Source organism: Schistocerca nitens, chromosome 3 (assembly GCF_023898315.1).
Source record: "Schistocerca nitens isolate TAMUIC-IGC-003100 chromosome 3, iqSchNite1.1, whole genome shotgun sequence".
Taxonomy (NCBI): Eukaryota; Metazoa; Arthropoda; class Insecta; order Orthoptera; family Acrididae; genus Schistocerca; species Schistocerca nitens.
Window position 1 is genome coordinate 883091527 of NC_064616.1, and position 18967 is coordinate 883110493.

Here is an 18967-nt window from a genome sequence, read left to right on the forward strand (position 1 = left end):
AATAACAACATACATACCACACTGGTGATACTACTATCGTGTATTTTAAATATTTGGATGCATACCAAAGCCATCTGTTGGCTAGTAAGCCATCATAATGCAATGAGGAAGTTTCTGATTTTCTATCTAGGTTTCTGAGCTATGTAGCGGATGCAATGGAGCTAGAAAAACTTATTTTGCATACTTGTAACTCTTTCTCAAATGGTGCTGACATTCTTCATGATGTTCAACCAGTTTGTAACATTTACTTCTTTCTGATTTCAGTGGTGATGAAAGCAGTACGAAATATGCTCCAGAGGATGACATAAGATAATATCCTTCATGCTTTCACAGATTCCAGTACTTGATGCATTGCTAGTAAGTAGGAAATTTATTTTTTATTATATGTATGGGAATTCTGAAGTTTGATTATCAATGCTTGAAATGAAATGTTTTTTTCAATTTCCATAGCAAAACTCACTGCAAGATGAAAATCACCTGAAGAGCATGAAGAAGGAGCTGAATGCGCTATTACAGAACATTATGCAGTCTGCAATGAAAAATTACTTGAAAATAGCAGTAATGAAGATTGTGTGCTTCAACCATCTCCATAGAAGTTTACTGCTGACAGTGATCACGAAATAAAGTAGCTTTTAAAGTATATTTGTGGCTGTCAGCAGACTTACGTTGGGAAACAGTGTAATGATAAATTCTCTTAAAGTTAATTTAAGCACCTATTTGAAACTAATTCTCTTTGATTATCACAGTAATAGCTACAGTCCACTCTATCTTTTCATTCTTTGACAAATACCTTTACTTTGTGCAGTTGGTACCTTAACTGTTTCTTTAAAAAAGTAGATGATGAAGGACAGATAATATTCTAGCACTTTGAACCTCATCCCAGACAAGACATGCACAAAACAAATTGAATATAAGTAGGCCCTAAGCCCCTAAGTTCATTGGTGTGATGTAGAGATGGGCACTCTACAGTGATGTGAGCCACCATCAGTGAAGCATTGCAGTCATATTTGGGAGAAGGAGGTTGGATAGTCACACAGGAGAAAACCATAATTCAGATGCGGACGATCAATATGAAGCCAAGATAAGACAGAAGAGTCTTTACAGGACAAATGGAAAGAGGAATGCCACACTGTATTGATCTACATGATGGCATGCAGTTTGATGGAGGGAGTAGTATCCCACCACTCCTTGCTCTGGTTGTGGTGGATTTCAAGTCTTATCTGTGCTCGCAAATCAGTGACTGATATCCACATTACCAATGTTGGCCATATGGTTGCTTTCCTGGTTAAGCAACCAGTTACCTCATTCCCCAGGAATCCTATATAACTTTGGATCCAGAGGAAAACCAGCAAGGAGTATGGCTGCCATCACAAAGAGAGTCACGGATGGTGGACAGTTTGAGGAGGTGAGGACAGAATTGCTCAGTAGCCTCAGATTGCTCATTGTGTCACTGCATACCAAAGATTGATTGAGAGTTTTCATTTTGATGAAATAAAGGGCTCTAGCAATAGCTACTAGTTTCTCTATGAAGACACTACAGTCGCCTGGTAAATAGTATTGTTTCTGACCTTCATAAAGTGTGAGAGCATATCCCATTCTTCTGCTATTTTAGAACCATCTGTATAAATGATTTCAGTGCCTTGGTATTCCTAGAAGACTGAGAGGAAGGTACATCAGATCCTATATAATAATAACTATTTACCGAGCACCTGCAGGAAATTATAATCTGTTCTTAGATCATCTAGAAGCTCTTTTGGGTTATCTAACAGAAAGAAACAAAGAAATTTTGATTGCTGGTGACTTTAATCTTCCCGTAAACATTCACTGCAGTTAGTAATGTTGTCTTTCAATCTAAGTCACACTGTAAACTTTCCAACTAGGATCACTAAATCCTCAAGGACAGCCATTGATAACATTTTTATAGACAAATCAAAGGAACAAAATCATATCATAAAACCTGTTATAAATGGACTATCAGATCATGACATGCAGCTCCTTGTTTTAGATGTAAATTCTAAGCAGATTATCAAGACTGCTAAATCTGAGTACAGGAGAGTAGTCAATCAACTAAAAATTGAGTGTTTTAGAAAACTGCTCAAAGATATGAACTGGAAATATGTTTATAGTGCTCATGGCATGAATGAAAAATATAACACATTCATGAACAATGTCAGTACCATGTTTGAAAACTGTTTTCCTCTAAAAGTTACTCAAATTAAACAGAAGTCTATAATAAAACCATGGATTACACAAGGAATAAAGATTTCCTGTAAGACAAAAAGGAAAATGTATCTGTCGACCAAGAATAGCTCCATTGCTGATGATTTAGCTAAATACAAAGAATACTGTAAAACATTAAAAAAAGTAATTCAGACGTCTAAAAAAATGCACTACGAGAAGAAGATAGCAATGTCAGGGAACAAAATAAAAACAATATGGGATATAGTGAAAGAGCAGACTGGTAGAACCAGAAAGGAACAGGAGCAAATAGCACTAAGGGTAGATGACACATTAGTAACTGATGCACATAGTGTGGCAAATCTATTTAACAAGTACTTTATATCCGTTACTGATAGAATGGGACTTTCAGGGTCAGTAAATAATGCCCTTGAATATCTGAAACTAGCCTTCACAAATAGCTTCAAGTACATGAATATATCACTCACTTCACCAAAAGAAATAACTTCCATAATAAAATCATTAAAAACAAAGCATTCTAGTGGGTACGATGAGATATCAAAAAAGTTAATTAAGGCATGTTCTTGTGAGTTTAGTACAATTCTAAGTTACTTGTGTAACCAGTCAGTTATAACTGGGACATTTCCTGACTGGCTAAAATATGCAGATGTTAAGCCTCTATTCAAGAAAGGGGATAAAGAGATACCATCAAACTACAGACCGATTTCACTTTTGCCAGCATTCTCAAAAATTTTAGAAAAAGTAATGTACAGGCAGCTGCTCAATCATATGACCACAAAAAACATATTATCAAGAACACAGTTTGGATTTCTGAAGGGTTCTGATATCGAGAAGGCTATTTACACCTACAGTGAAAATGTACTTAATTCATTAAATAACAAATTACAAGCAGCAGGTATTTTCTGTGATTTGTCAAAGGCATTTGATTGTGTGAACCACAACATGCTTTTAAGTAAATTAGAATTCTATGGTGTCACGGGCAGTGCTGCAAAATGGTTCAAGTCATACCTCACTAACAGGAAACAAGGGACTAGTGAATTAAGTCATCATCAGAATGGGAAGAAATTACATGTGGTGTCCCACAAGGATCCATCTTAGGGCCATTGCTTTTTCTTGTGTACATTAATGATCTCTCATCAATTACACTGCCAGAAGCAGAGTTCGTTTTGTTTGCAGATGACACAAGTATTGCAATAAATAGTATGTCAAGTGTAGCTCTAGAAAGATCTGCTAATGATATTTTCATGGATATTAATAAATGGTTTAAAGCCAACTCACTGACATTAAACTTCGAAAAGACTCACTATATGCAATTCAGAACCTGTAAGAGGTTTCCACCCAGCATATGCATAAAATATGAAGAAGAGCAGATAGAAGAGGTTGACAGTCTTAAATTCCTGGGATTACAACTTGATAATAAATTCAGTTGGGAAGAGCACACCACAGAACTGCAGAAACGCCTTAACAAATCTGTATTTGCAATTCGAGTGTTAGCAGACATAGGCGACATAAAAATGAAAAAGCTCGCATACTTTGCCTACTTTCATTCCATAATGTCATATGGTACAATATTTTGGGGTAACTCTTCAAGTCAAACAAAAGTTTTCAGAGTCCAAAATCGTGTAATACGTATTATTTGTGGAGTAAATTCACGGACGTCCTGTAGAAACCTCTTCAAAGAAATGGGTATACTAACTACTGCCTCTCAGTATATTTACTCATTAATGAAATTTCTCCTAAATAATATATCTCTTTTTCCAACAAACAGCTCAGTTCATACATACAATACCAGGAACAAAAATGATCTGCACAAGGACTTAAAAGCACTTACTTTAGTTCAAAAAGGGGTCCACTACTCAGGAACACTCATCTTCAATAATTTGCCAGTAAACATAAAAAATTTAGTTACAAATAAAGATCAGTTTCAAAGGAGCCTGAAAAACTTACTAGTGGCCAACTCCTTCTACTCCATTGACGAATTTTTTAATAGAAACAAATGATGTATTGTATTCATACTATTAGTATTGTTATTTCAGCTTAAAAAGAAAAAAATAAATTGACATGTTCCACATCCACGAGGATCTCCTCAACACGAATCTATGGAACAAAAAACTAATCTAATCTAATCTAAAACACTAGGGGTGACAGGTTTTAAGTCCTTGGAATAGGTCTGATTAGTGTACTAGGAAGAACATATAGTTAGTGTCACCTCATGGGTACATAGAGGCAAAAGGTGGAGATTCCTATGAAGAATGGGACTGCAATGATATCAAGATGTTGATTCATCAAGCAGAGGTCTGGCTCTAGATGGATCATGGTATGGTAACAAAAATTCATGATCCATGTTTTAATGTGGGACTCCTAAAAGACATCGTAGAATGTCAAAGAAGACATTAATTGTGTGGCACCTTGAAGTTGATGCTTGGCTAAGGCCACAGACAGAGCTGTACCAAATGTGTAACTCATCAACATAAAGAGCACGAGTGACTATCAAACCCACGGAATCCACAATCTGCTAGTGGCTATAAGCTCTGAGGGGTGCCATTTCCTGGGACTGTGAAGAATTTAGCAAAGCACTGACTCTAAGCTAAAGCAATTATGGTGACAGAAAGTTGTGGTTACAATTCAATAAAACATTGGAGTGAGGTCGGTGTATGGCAGTACCATGCAGTATTGTATGCTTCATGTGAGTAAAAAAGGACAGCTGTAATTTGTTGGTACTTGGTAAAAGCATGCTAGATTGATGTTTCCAACTGCACCAGATGATCAGTTTTGCACTGCCCTTCCCAGAAGCCACAGATTCTTTGTTTACCATTGACCACCTGAGGTGGAATAGGCATTTTACATTGATAGCAGCTTACATTTCCCTTCAATAGTACCTTGTGCAGTTGTCACGGGTACATGAGAGGGCCTTCAGCTCTGAAAGCCCATATTGATGGTGTTTCATTGAATGGTTCGCACACTGACACTTGTTGCTGGCACAACACTGAAATCTGCAGCAATTTGTGAAAGGGTTGCACTTCTGTCATGTTGAATGATTCTCTTCAGTCATCATTGTTCCCATTCTTGCAGGATCTTTTTGCAGTCATAGCAATGTCTGAGATTTGATGTTTTACTGGATTGCTGATATTCGTGGTACACTCGTGAAATCATCGTATTGGAAAATCCCCACTTCATCACTACCTCGGAGATGCTGTGTCCATTGCTCATGCACCAACTATAACACTGCATTCAAACTCACTTAAATCTTCGTAATCTGTCATTTTAGCAGCAGTAACCAATCCAACAACTTCGTAAGACATTTGTTGTCTTATGTAGGTATTACTGACCACAGCACCGTATTATGCCTGTTTCGATATCTCTGTATTTGAATATGCATGCCTGTGCCAGTTTCTTTGACATTTCTGAGTCTGTATGAATTTTCCTAGAATTTTGACTGCTTTTAGTTCTACCTCACTTGACAATCCTAGTATAATCTGTTGGTTTTTTTCCAGGGTTGCAAAGCAGTGCATTTGATGAAAAACAATTTAGTGCTAATTCCATGCCATGTTGCAGAACTAATGTGTTGTCATGCTGAGCTTGCAGAGTTGTGTCATTGGCTAATAACAGAGTTGGGGACACAGTGGGGTAAATCATAGACTGCAGTTATAAAAAAGAAGGGCTCAATGACAAAGCCTTGTGAAACCCCTGTTTTAAGATCTTGCAGCTGTGAGTACCTGTTTGTATCATAGGCAAACTGTTTCCTATTGTTTATGTATGATACAATTACTGCTAATGCAGAGTCTTGTACACCATAGAATTTACATTTAACAATTAAGATGTCATGAGAAATACAGTCAAATGCCTTTCTTAAATCACACAAAAGAAGTGAAACTTTATTTTTATTCTGAATAGCTGTTATCACTTCATGCATAATTGAGATAACAGCAATGGTAGTATTTCTTTCCTTGTGGAAGGCAAATTGATTACTAGAAAGTAGATTACGTGACTCAAAACATTTGTTTAGTTGGTGATAAAAAGAAATTCAAATATTTTGGAGAAAATAGGAACTAATGAAACTAGCTGGTAATTTTTGAGATCATGTTTGCTCCTTTTTTGTAAGCTGGAATAACTGTCGATATTTTTAGTATTATAAGAAACAGGCCAAACTCTATAGATACCCACTAAAAAGAAAGGCCAATGGTTCACTAATCACATGTACTGTTTTCCTAGTTATATAATTCAACACCCAAGAGTAGTTCATGCTCTTGGAGTTTGAGAATTTGGCCACTACATCTGTAATCTCAGTGGGTGTGATTGTACTCCCCTTAAATCTATAGTTCCCATGTTGTTGTTGCTTAAGTAGATCAGTTGCATTAGTACTTGCTGTTTTAATTTTGTTCCTAATATTGGTTACAGAATCAATAGAAGAAAGATTAACTTTATCCACGACAAGAGCTATGTTATGTTCATGATATGTACAATGCTTTTGTGCAACAACATTCCATGCAGCTTTGCATTTATGAGCACCTACAATTTACCTTTTGTATGTTGTTCTTTTTGACATTCTAAACTTAGTTCTGTAGGTTCTCTTACATTTCAGATAAGCTTCGTACAATTCATCTTTCTGCTCAGTTCAATACTTAGAAGCTTTACACATATGGTACGAAGGTAACATATTTTGCCTGATGATGTTAAGTTTATCCATGTACCACTTAATTTTCCTCTTTATAGGTTTGCTTTTATGACTAATTTTTAAAAGAGGAGGGCACATATACCACAAATCTAAATAAATTTTAATGAAGCTCTCAAAAGCAGTTTCAGTTTCATTTATACCTGTTTGATACTGGTATATACAGTCCCACTTCATATTTCTAAGTTTCTGAATAAATTGGTTTACTACCTCTTCCTTCTGCTGCCTAACTCATGGCATCTTTTCCTTAGCATTGGCACCTGCATTAGAGGGGAGTCTTTCAGTTTTGTTTTGGTTAAGCCTAAGGACTGCTGGATCATGGTCTGCATATCCCCCAACAACATACTGATAGTGTTCAAATCCCTTCAAAGTTAACAATGATGTTATCTATACATGCTCCACCATGTGTGGAATTTCTGTTGCTACATTCTGAAGAGACTGAAAGATGACATAGTGACTTGCTCACTCTTGTTTCCCATTTCTATATTGAAGTCCCCACAGACACCAACTTTTCTTTTAGATTTGAACAACTTTTTCATTATTAATTCAAAATTCTGAAAGAAAATACCCATGTCACCACTTGGTGATCTGTAGAGACTTATAATGGTTAGGTTATAATCCACAAGATTTACACAGCTGAATTCCTCATCTGTTTCAGAACAGTATGAGCTAATATCAGTTTTTGTAAATATTGTACCCTCTTTAACAAATATGCCTGCCCCACCATTTTTTTCACTTCTAACACATTAAATCTGCAGCAACATATCCCTGAGGAATAAAGGGAACTACCTCATTACTCCTAAGCCTATGCTCTGATACACATATAAAATCTACTTTTTCATTACTGCAGAAATGTTCAAATTCCAACAATTTATTCCTAATGCTACATAAATTCACTTGCACCACAGTTAGTGTTTTATTAATATGAGGATATTTTTCAGTCATATTTACAGTATTCAATGTCCCATTCTGTCCTGTGTGCTGGTGAGGTTCCAAAACTCCTTCAGAAGCACAGGTTTCCTGCACCTCATGGGTCATTCTCTGGACTGTGGCAAGTAATTTGCTGCTGCTGTTTTCCCATCTTTGTTTTCAGTGATGATGCTGTTGCTGTTACAGATATTTTGGGTGCTTGATCAGCCACTACTACTGTCCTCCCCTGTGAATTTCTGGCATTTCTTTGAGATGTTTCTGGAGGCTGAGCAATTGTCACAAATGGTAGTCCATCATACATTGTATCAGGCACACTATCTGATCTTGTTCTTCTGATTCTTTTCTGTGTACTGGTGTCATTTGGGATATTTCCTTCATTTATCAGCATCTTACAGTTAGCTTGGAGTGATGTAACTTCACTGGCAGCAGAAATTACATTTGATTATCCAGGAAACATACACTTTCTGGCCATGAGAGGTATGACTGTAGCATCACTGTGCACATTTGCAATCTTATTTACCATTTCTGAAACCTTCATTGTTATAACATTTTTCCCTAGTCTATTTAGGTGAAAACCATGTGTAGTGTGGAATCTTTTCCTAAAATTGCTATCCTCAACAATTGTTGCAATTTCAAAATGACTGCAGATATTCCACATCTCTGTATTAGCACTTTTAGTTTCTTCATTGACACATGACCACTCTGCCAAGTTCTCTTGATGTGGCACTAAAAAAATGATAACATTTTTTCCTCTCAGCTCAAATACTCTTCTGTTAAGTGAGATTAAGAGATCTTTTTTCTCATTCATTGTAAAATCATTCAATCCCACCACTACTTAATAAAGAAATCTATTCTGAACTTACTGATGTGACTGCACTACATTTCATAACTAGCTTTATCATAAAAGTTAATTTATGACTGCTTTTACTCCTAAATTCAGTGACTATACTTTGCCCTTGGCTGTCTGGGTAGAGTTCAATTTTACTTGTACTTGCTGTTTCGAGATTACCTATTTTTGGCTGCCCTTTGCAGTACACAAGGTCTTGGTTTTCCACTGTGTTTTCTTTACTTTTCATTATGGGAATCTGATAGTGCCTCAGGAGAACAACTTATCACTGACAAATTATTGAGACCACTCTCACATTTGTTTTCTTAAATAGTGGCATAATATTCCTTGTTCCATCTAATTTACAAAGACATTTTGTTTTCATGTGGTTCACTTGACTAGGTCACAACACTATCACACTCCATTTTTTGGAATAACCTGAAAGTAATTTTCATGCACTACATATATCTTCCAAGAGACCTCAGGGACCCAGTACAATTTACAGGTTGGCATCATCTCCAGCAATTTGTGTAGGACATTTGTGAGGTTGATTTGTTTATATGTATCAGTTGAAACTTGATTTTTTTGCCTGGTTTAGATACTGGAATGATGACACTGCTGCATCACTGTAAGGTGAAATCACCTCTAATCCAGCAGAATTATCAATTAGCAATTATTGTTTAAAATTGTTCTTTGCAAAACAAAACAACACTAAAATAAAATAAACAAATATGTAGTGCATCTTTAAATTTATATGGAGGCAAGCAACCTAACTAAAATGAATTTAAAATTGTGACAAATTAAAATAAATCACTATCTCTGATGCTATACAGAAGAGAGCATGAGTAACTAAAGCATCAAATTTTGATATCTTCACATATATTACATCAGAAAAAAGCACATGAAAGCAGTACATAATAATTAAAATAGGATACTGTGTCTATCTGAAACAAAATTACAATCAAAACTACATATTCAATCAAAAGTGGTAGCTGTTGCGTTAACACTTATGGTTGCACATGAGCATATCAACACAACAAAGGACTACAATATTAATTTCTGAATATCATCCATGAAGCAGCTTTTCAGCACAAACACAAAGGTAATCCTAAGCCTCTAGAACACACAGTATTTGTGATCTATATGCATTCTTACTGAAAATTTTAAATACAACATGTTTCCATGCTTTGAGTATTTGATAATCAGTAATATAATCACCGCAAATCTATTGGACATATAACTCACTAGTTGAGACCATTGAGGAGGATTCAGGGAACCCAAAGTCTGGTGTAGTGCAGGTCAGAAACACCATCACGAAGGATTTGAATATTGGAAATAAAATGCCTGCACTAGTTGCACTTTTATTTTAAATATTGATTACCATGAGTGGTTTCAGCCACCAAGGCCATTGCCCAGTTGTCATGTGTCTATTGTCATGAGAGCATGTCAATGGACATGTAACCATTATCAGTGGTAAAAAAAGTCACTGGTCCTGGCATTTTACTCCCAAGTAATACTACAATGGCAGAACTTGCACCACCATGTTCCATATACTGGCCAAAAAATTTGCACTTGATCTTGTGAGTTTTTTGATAAGTGGTGCACCACAGGGAATTTGGTCTACCTCAGGTTTATCATCATTTGCAATCTCTTTCAGTTATGATCTCCACTCTGTGTGTTACCTACATCATAGCCATGCTAAAATTTGAGCAAGCTGCACTGGTGCCTGTGTTCTGTCAACTGCTCTCAGTAACATTGTGTGACTGGAACTGTACGATCTCAATAGGTTTACTTTGCATCTTCTACCTCTCCACTCACAGAAAATTTTTGACCCTGTTCCATGGATTTTCTATGTCTCCTTTCTCGCATTTTTTGAATCATAGGATGTTGTCACAGATGCCTCCCATGTTAAACAACTGAGTAAATGTTGTCTCATCAAAATTTTCAGCTTCTTCTTCTTATCCTGGAAAATTTCTCCTTTCTCCAGTTTGCAGATATTTAATATTAGAGGCAAGAGACATACTTTACCTGTTTCTTATCCAGACAAATTATTACTGTTATTGTAGGTGGATTAGGTTAGGAAAGATCCTCACAATTTATGTCATAATCACTATCATCTTTTCCATCTCATGACATGGATTTTCATCTTCTAATTCTGGCATTGTAAGAGAATTTGTTTCTGACAGTTCACTACCTGTCATTGCTGGCACTTAAGTAATAACAGACTGCCCCACAATAATTTAAGAATCTGATTGCATCTCTTCTGATTGATCCTGTGATTCTGGTAGTTCTCTCTCTCTCTCTCTCTCTCTCTCTCTCTCCCCTTCAGTTTCTAAACATTCAACATTAGAAGCAAGAAGCAGGGCTTCATCCACTTCTCACATGGCTAAAACAGTATCACTTTCTAGCTTATTTTGGGAAATATCTTCAGCTTTAGTCACAAATTTATTTCCCACCTAGTGCCATTAAATTTCCATGTAATTCCTCCGATTCACATCCTACATGTACATTCCATTCCTTTTTCATGCTTCCTGACTTAATTTGGTGACTCCTGTTTTATTTATTACTGAGTTTCGTTACTTGTAGATTACTTCATCTTCATATTGTTTTATTTTCTGTTAACTGATCCTTAATTATCACCTCTCAGTTTAAAAAGATCTTGGATTTAAATCAGTTATATCTGGTGGTTTAGAAGGGCTGTAAACTCTCTGGTTTTCTTAGTTTTGTAGTCAAAATAGCGTTTCTTAAATAGAGTTGCAACTTTAGATTAATTTTCATGTTTGATGGAGAATTCTTTTCTTATTTGTTCATTTCTTAGTAGGCCTAATGATTTAATAGCTGAAGTACAGTAGAAGTTGTTTATACTATGTTGATTTGCTGTATTTTGCCTTGTTTTATGGACAATGATTTTATGAAACATAGCTAAACTAAACTAAACTCCATCTGAACAGGCCATGAAGGCCCAATGGCACCAACCAGCCACCGTGTCATCCTCAGCCCACAGGCATCACTGGATTCGGATATGGAGGGGCATGTGGTCAGCACACCACTCTCCCAGCTGTATGTCAGTTTTTGTGACTGGAGCTGCTACTTCTCAGTCAAGTAGTTCCTCAGTTTGCCTCACAAGGGCTGAGTGAACCCCACTCGCCAACAGCACTTGGCAGACCGGATGGTCACCCATCCAAGTGCTAGTCCAGCCTGACAGTGCTTAACTTCAGTGATCTGACGGGAACTGGTGTTAGCACTGTGGCAAGGCCATTGGCGGTTTCATGGAACATAGTAAATTTTATTTTGAAGTGTCTCATTAGTCTTTTTTAAATTGTTCTTTTTCAAAAATTATTTATGTTTGGGAACAGGCTAGCAGGTCACATGCATTGTGGAACCAACTAATAGCTTTACCCAGGTGATAGCGGACACAAGGAATTTGTGTAAAGAATTTGAGAAAGGGTATCAGGTTGTTGTAGCAGGTGGAGTGGGGAACAGCATTGAGGGTAGCAATGACACACCCAAATGTGAGTTTTATGGAGGGCCTACTGAACCATGACCAGTCTGTGTTGACTTCAATGGAGATTTAGAAAATAATTCTGATAAAAAAGGTGATATAGAAACCTTGGATCCTACAATATAATCTCACTAATTAACTTTTCAACATGGGTGGATAAAGCCAGTAGGGACCTAACTGATACTGTTTCCTTTACCTAAGCTTAAAGCAAGAAAACGACAGTTTACCCAGTATCTAATGCTCTCTCTGATCTTAATGCACAGTTAGACATGATAAATAAGATAGTGTCCTACAGTATAGACAGTTCTCAGTGGAAATCAGTTAGAATAATTAATGACTCCAGGACAAATGTTTTTAAGAATACTGTACAAGAGATGACCTGGGATGAAATTTATTATGAACCAAATGCTGACATAAAATTTGATCTCTTCCATATTAAGTTGATATCATTATTTGAAAATAGCTTTGGCATAAGACAATCAGCAAGGACATTAAACAGCCATGTAAGAAATAAAGATGTTGGACAGAACAAGCAGAAATCCTACAGTAGTTGCACAGTATAAAAACTACTCAAAATTACTAAGAAAAGTTGTTAAAGAAAGTGAAGGAACATGTACCTAATGTCAGAAATGAGAAATTCTGATAACAGACTTAAGAGTGTATGGAATGTAGTGAAATGAGAGACAGGACAACCAATCACAGAACAAATATAGTAGAAAGTACCGGGTGATCAAAAAGTCAGTATAAATTTGAAAACTGAATAAATCATAGAATAATGTAGATAGAGAGGTACAAATTGACACAAATGCTTGGAATGACATGGGGTTTTATTAGAACCAAAAAAATACAAAAGTTCAAAACATGTCAGACAGATGGCGCTTCATCTGATCAGAATAGCAATAATTAGCATAACAAAGTAAGACAAAGCAAAGATGATGTTCTTTACAGAAAATGCTCAATATGTCCACCATCATTCCTCAACAATACCTGTAGTTGAGGAATAATGTTGTGAACAGCACTGTAAAGTATGTCCGGAGTTATGGTGGGGCATTGGCATCGGATGTTGTCTTTCAGCTTCTCTAGAGATGTCGGTCGATCACGATACACTTGTGACTTCAGGTAACCCCAAAGCCAATAATCGCACGGACTGAGGTCTGGGGACCTGGGAGGCCAAGCATGACAAAAGTGGCGGCTGAGCACACGATCATCACCAAATGACGCACGCAAGAGATCTTTCACGCGCCATCTGTCGGACATTTTGTGAACTTTGTTTTCTTTGTTTTTTTTTTTTTGTTCTAATAAAACCCCATGTCATTCCAAGCATGTGTGTCAATTTTTACCTCTCTATCTACATTATTCCGTGGTTTATTAAGTTTTCAAATTATACTGACTTTTTGATCACCCAGCATATGGACAAACAGATCAAGAGAAAAATCACAACAGTATGTTGAAAGAGCAATTCAGTGATATGAATGTATCACCAACATCTCCTCCTGAAATTAAGAAAATTGTACTAGTATATTATTTCAACAATAAAAGATCATTTGATTCTGATGGTGCTTTGAATAGAGCACTAAAGATTTGTTTCCATGTAATAAGTGAAATATGTAATGCATTACTAATGCAAGGCATTTTTCCAGAGAGACTGAAATAGGCCTTTATCAAATACCACATTAAGAAAGCTGACAGGAGATATACCAATAACTACCAACCTGTTTCACTGCTGATATCATTTTCCAAAATCATTGTGAAGGTGAAGTATTCTAAGGTATCTCACCTGAGCAACAGTAATATCCTCAGCATATCACAGTCTGGATTTCAGAGGAGTTGCTCTACTGAGAGTGCCATTTACATGTTAGTCACCAAATTCTGAAAGTGTTAAATAATAAAACAGTGCAGGTTGGCATTTTCTGCTGCCCATCTAAGGCATTTGACTGTGGGAATCACAGAAGTCTCCTAGATACATTGAAGTTTTATTGGATTGATTGTATAGCCAACCAATTGATAATGTCTTAGTAACTCAACCAATGTAGTCCAAGGACATTATTCTGACTGGGGAGAAATCACTATGGGTTTCCCCAAGGCTTTATCATAGGTCCACTATTGGTCCTCACATATGTAAATTATCTTCTGTGTAATATACAACAGACAGAATGAGTTGTTTTTGCAGATGATCTAGTATTGTAATCAGTCCAAGCATACACACAAAAACAGAAGAAATGATAAAAAGTGTTTCTAAAAGTGTCATTGACTGGTTTTTTGGGAATGGTCTCACCTTCAGTTTTAAAAAGACACAACGAATGCAGTTCTGCACATTGGAGGTTACTACAACAATAATAAGTGTAACATATGGTGAGACAATAATAAATAGAGTGGAAACTTCAAAATTATTAGATGTCCATGTTAATGAGAATATAAACTGGAAAAAGCACATTTGGAACTCCTAAAACAACTTAGTAGTTCCGCCAGTTTTGCAGTCAGAATCATTGCAAATCTTGGGGAGAGACAAATCAGTAAGCTGATGTATTTTGCATATTTTAATTAAATAATGTGATAGGCAATAATATTATTGGGTAGCTCATCTTCAATAAAATAAGTCTTCATTTCTCAAAAAAGTGTTGTAAGACTAATGTATGGTGCTCACTCACTATCATCATGTAGAAATCTGTTCCAGGAGTTGGGCAATCTGACAACTGATTCACAGTATATTTATTCCCTCATGAAGGTTTTTCAAATAGTACACTGCAGTTCAAAAGGAACAATGATGTCCATAATTACAGTACCAGAAGGAAAAATAACAAACATTGCTCTGCACTTAAGGTTGTTTTTATCACAAAAAAGGGAGCACAATGCTGCAATTAAAATTTTTGTATAAAATGTCTAACAGACTCATAAAAAGAAACTAAAAAAAGTTTGTACTTCACAATTCCTTCCATTCTTTAGAAGAATTTCTGATATTTTAATGAGTTAAAGGTAGTGGGTAGGAATTCGTAACTAACACCTGTATATTTTTAAAAAAATTGTTCAGCATGGAGCCATATTTACAAATTAACTCATGATGAATGTAAAATGAGATGTTCCATAGCTTTACAATTTATTATTGAAATGATGCCCAGAACATGAAACTAACTAATTATAAGGTATTTGAAAACATATTGTGAACTGGGCCTCTGCACACAGGGACAACAGTAGCCATGTATGTGTGAGCTGTGCACATCCTTCTAAATCTGAAGTTGTACTGTGTCTGATAGCTTGCTATATTTTTAAATGTGATCATCTGCTATTCAATATCTCCTCTGTGTAGTCCACCTGCTTAGCTGAGTGACGCGCCAGCACGGTAGCTCAGCGTGTTCGGTCAGAGGGTTAACAGCCCTCTGTAATAAAAAAACTGAGCTAATCGATCAACAACGAACTTAAACGGATGTCTTACAACGTCTGCCCCGAACAGATGCAATGAACAACAGTGAACAAAATGAGATTAAAAAAAAAAAAAAAAAAAAAAAGTGGCTATATGCTTGCCTCCCATGCAGTGGGCCTGGGTTCAATACTTGGATGGGTTGGAAATTTTTCTGCTCATGGACTGGGTGTTGTGTTGTCCTCATCAACATTTCATCCTCATCACCGGGATGCTAGTCACCCAATGTGGCATCGACTGAAATAAGACTCGCACTCAGTGGTTGAACTTCCCTGGATGGGGCCTCCCGGCCGGCAGTACCACATGATTATTTCATTTCCTCTACGTAATGAGTGACAATCTATCCTAATTCATATTGTCATTATTCCATCCCAGATTTTCCATTGCTTGACATATGTAATTTAGGGTTGATGTCAAATGTCCATTTTTGACCAGTAGTTACTGAGAGAGATAGATGAGTACTCACTCTGTAGACACAAACCGGTTAGCCATTGCTCCAGCTGGTTGTATAGATTTTTTAGCTCCAAAATTTTAATCGTACTGATAATAAATAATGTCAACGGCCTTGCCACAGTGGTAACACTGGTTCCCGTCAGATCACCGAAGTTAAGCGCTGTCAGGCTGGGCTAGCACTTGGATGGATGACAATCCAGTCTGCCAAGCACTGTTGGCAAGTGGGGGTGCACTCAGCTCTTGCAAAACCAACTGAGGAGCTACTGGACTGAGAAGTAGTGGCTCCAGTTCTGTAAACTGACATACGGCCAGGAGAGTGGTATGCTAACCACATGGTCACCAGCACTGTGAAGCCTAGTGCAGGATTGGCTCAAGTGACTGACAGCACAGGGGATTTATGTAGGAATTTTATGAAGGAGGATGAGGTAGTGATAGTGGGTGAAGCAGGGAACAGTCTTGACAGGGATGAGGAATATGATGTAGGTGGCGACCTGGTAAAGACAGCTACTTAGACTGGTGGCACTAATGTGCATTTCATGCAACTATTTCAGCATCATGATCAGCCTCACATTAATGTGGCTGTTAGGCACATTAACATGGGGCTGGGGAGGGCACTGATGACAGAGGGCTCGGGTCACATCTCAGTGGTGCCAGTTAGGTCTATCAGTAGATTGGGTTTCACAAGGCATGGCCTGCACCTCAATAGATGTGCAAGGGGGAGGCTGGCAAAGCTTATAGGTGACAGTGTAGTAGGTGGTGGTGATGGGATCACTCATGGAAAAATTCCTGTAGTAGTTGGTGTTAGAGCTGCACCTTTTCTAGATTGAAGTCAGCTGATAGGTATACCTGCTTAAAGGAAGTCCCTCTAACTAAGGGCTCACCCTCAGAGGATGTAATGTTTCCAAGTAGAGAAGGAATTAGCATATTTCATCAAAATATAAGAGGTATTAGGGATAAAGTTGGTGAACTGCCTATAGATGTTGACTCTGAAATTATTGGTATATCAGAGCACCACTTAAATAATTTGACAATTCAGTGGTTTATCACATTAGCTGGCTGTTTTTCAAGGAGTTCCATGTGGGGTGGGGGATTGGCTATGTACGTAAAAACCAGTATTCCATTTGAGTCCATAGACGTATCAAGGCACTACACTGAACAGATATTTGAATGTTGTGCAGGGGCAGTTGAATTTAGTGAAACTGAACTTCTAATTGTTGTTGTTTATAGGTCTCCTAACTCTAACTTCAGAGCATTTCTGTTTAAGCTAGAGAGGGGTCTTGATTCACTTTGTAGGAAGTACCAGAAATTAGCTATATGTGGTGACTTCAATATAAATTTAATATATGATGGTCCAAGAAAAAGGATGTTGGTACTCAATAGTAAAGCCACTTTATAAAAAGGGAGAAAGGGATAATGTAGATAATTTTAGACCTATTTCTATGCCACCAGTGTTCGCTAAATTTACTGAAAAGGCTGTGAATGCAAGGATAATTGATCATTTAATATCACATCGTTTGCTCTCAAATGTACAGTTCGGCTTTAGAAGTCATTTAACAACTGAAAATGCTATATTCTCTTTTCTCTGTGAGGTACTGGATGGGTTAAATAAAAGGTTTTGAATGCTAGACATATTTTTTTGATTTAACTAAGGCATTTCATTGTGTTGATCACAAAATATTAGTCTGGATGTTGGACCATTACAGAATACTGGGAGTAGCTCACAATTGGTTCACCTCTTACTTTAGCAACAGATGGCAAAAGGTCATTATTCGCAATGTTGAGAATGGCTGTGATGTGGGGTCTGAGTAGGGTACAGTCAGGTGGGGTTGCCCCAGGGATCAGTGTTGGGGCCACTCCTGTTCCTTATTTATATAAATGATATGCCCTCTAATATTACGGATAACTCTAAAATATTTCTGTTTGCTGAAGACGCTAGCTTGGTAGTAAAGGATGTTGTGTGCAACATTGGCTCGGTTTCAAATAGTGCAGTTCATGACCCAAGTCCATGGCTTGTAGAAAATAAACTAACACTAAATCACAGTAAGACTCAGTTTTTACAGTGTCTAACACACAATTCAACAAAGCCTGAGTTTTTAATTTCACAGAATAGGCATATGATTAGTGAAACTGAGCAGTTGAAATTTATATGTGTTCAGATAGATAGTAAGCTGTTGTGGAAAGCTCATGTTCAGGATCTTGTTCAAAGACTTAATGCTGCCGTTTTTACTATTTGAACAGTATCTGAAGTGAGTGATCATTTGACATGAAAATTAGTCTACTTTGCTTATTTTCATTCACTTATGTCATATGGTATTATATTTTGGGGCAACTCTTCTCATTCTAAAAGGATATTTTTGGCTCAGAAAGGGGCGGTTCGGGCAACAAGTGGTGTAAGTTCACGAGTCTCTTGTCGACCCCTGTTCACGAGTCCGGGTATTTTGACACTGGCCTCCCAATATACATATTCCTTACTATCATTTCTTATTAACAATATTAGCTTATTCCCAAGAATAAGCAGCTTTCACTCTGTTAATACTTGGCAGAAATCAAAACTGTATTTGGATGGGACTTCCTCAACTCTTGTGTGGAAAGGTGTGCAGTATATTGCTGCATCCATTTTCAATAAGCTACCACTCCAATTAAAAAATCTTAGCAATAATCCATGCACTTTCAAATGGAAATGAAGAGTTTCCTCATGGGTCATACCTATTCTGTCGAGAAGTTCCTTGAAAAATTAAGCTTATTCTTGTTGAATTGTTGATTGCATTTACTTAAACTTATGGACTGACTTTTTTTGGGTTCATTAGCATTTATTTTTATCTGTATTACTTTTATGTAGTAATTTCATGTACTGACATGTTCCATGACCTTGGAGATTTGCTCCTCAGTTTGGTCCTATGGAACTTGACAAATAAATAAATAAGAAAATAAATGCCCCTCCATATCTGCATCCAGTGAAGTCTGTGGGCT

At 36.9% G+C, this 18967-nt stretch overlaps 1 protein-coding gene and 1 pseudogene across 2 annotated transcripts in view; both read right to left on the bottom strand.

The window, feature by feature from the left end:
• LOC126249803 (uncharacterized) overlaps window positions 1–18967 on the bottom strand; it is a 619524-nt gene that overhangs the window by 42599 nt on the left and 557958 nt on the right. The window lies entirely within an intron of this gene.
• On the bottom strand, window positions 11773–11890 carry LOC126250062 (5S ribosomal RNA; annotated as a pseudogene).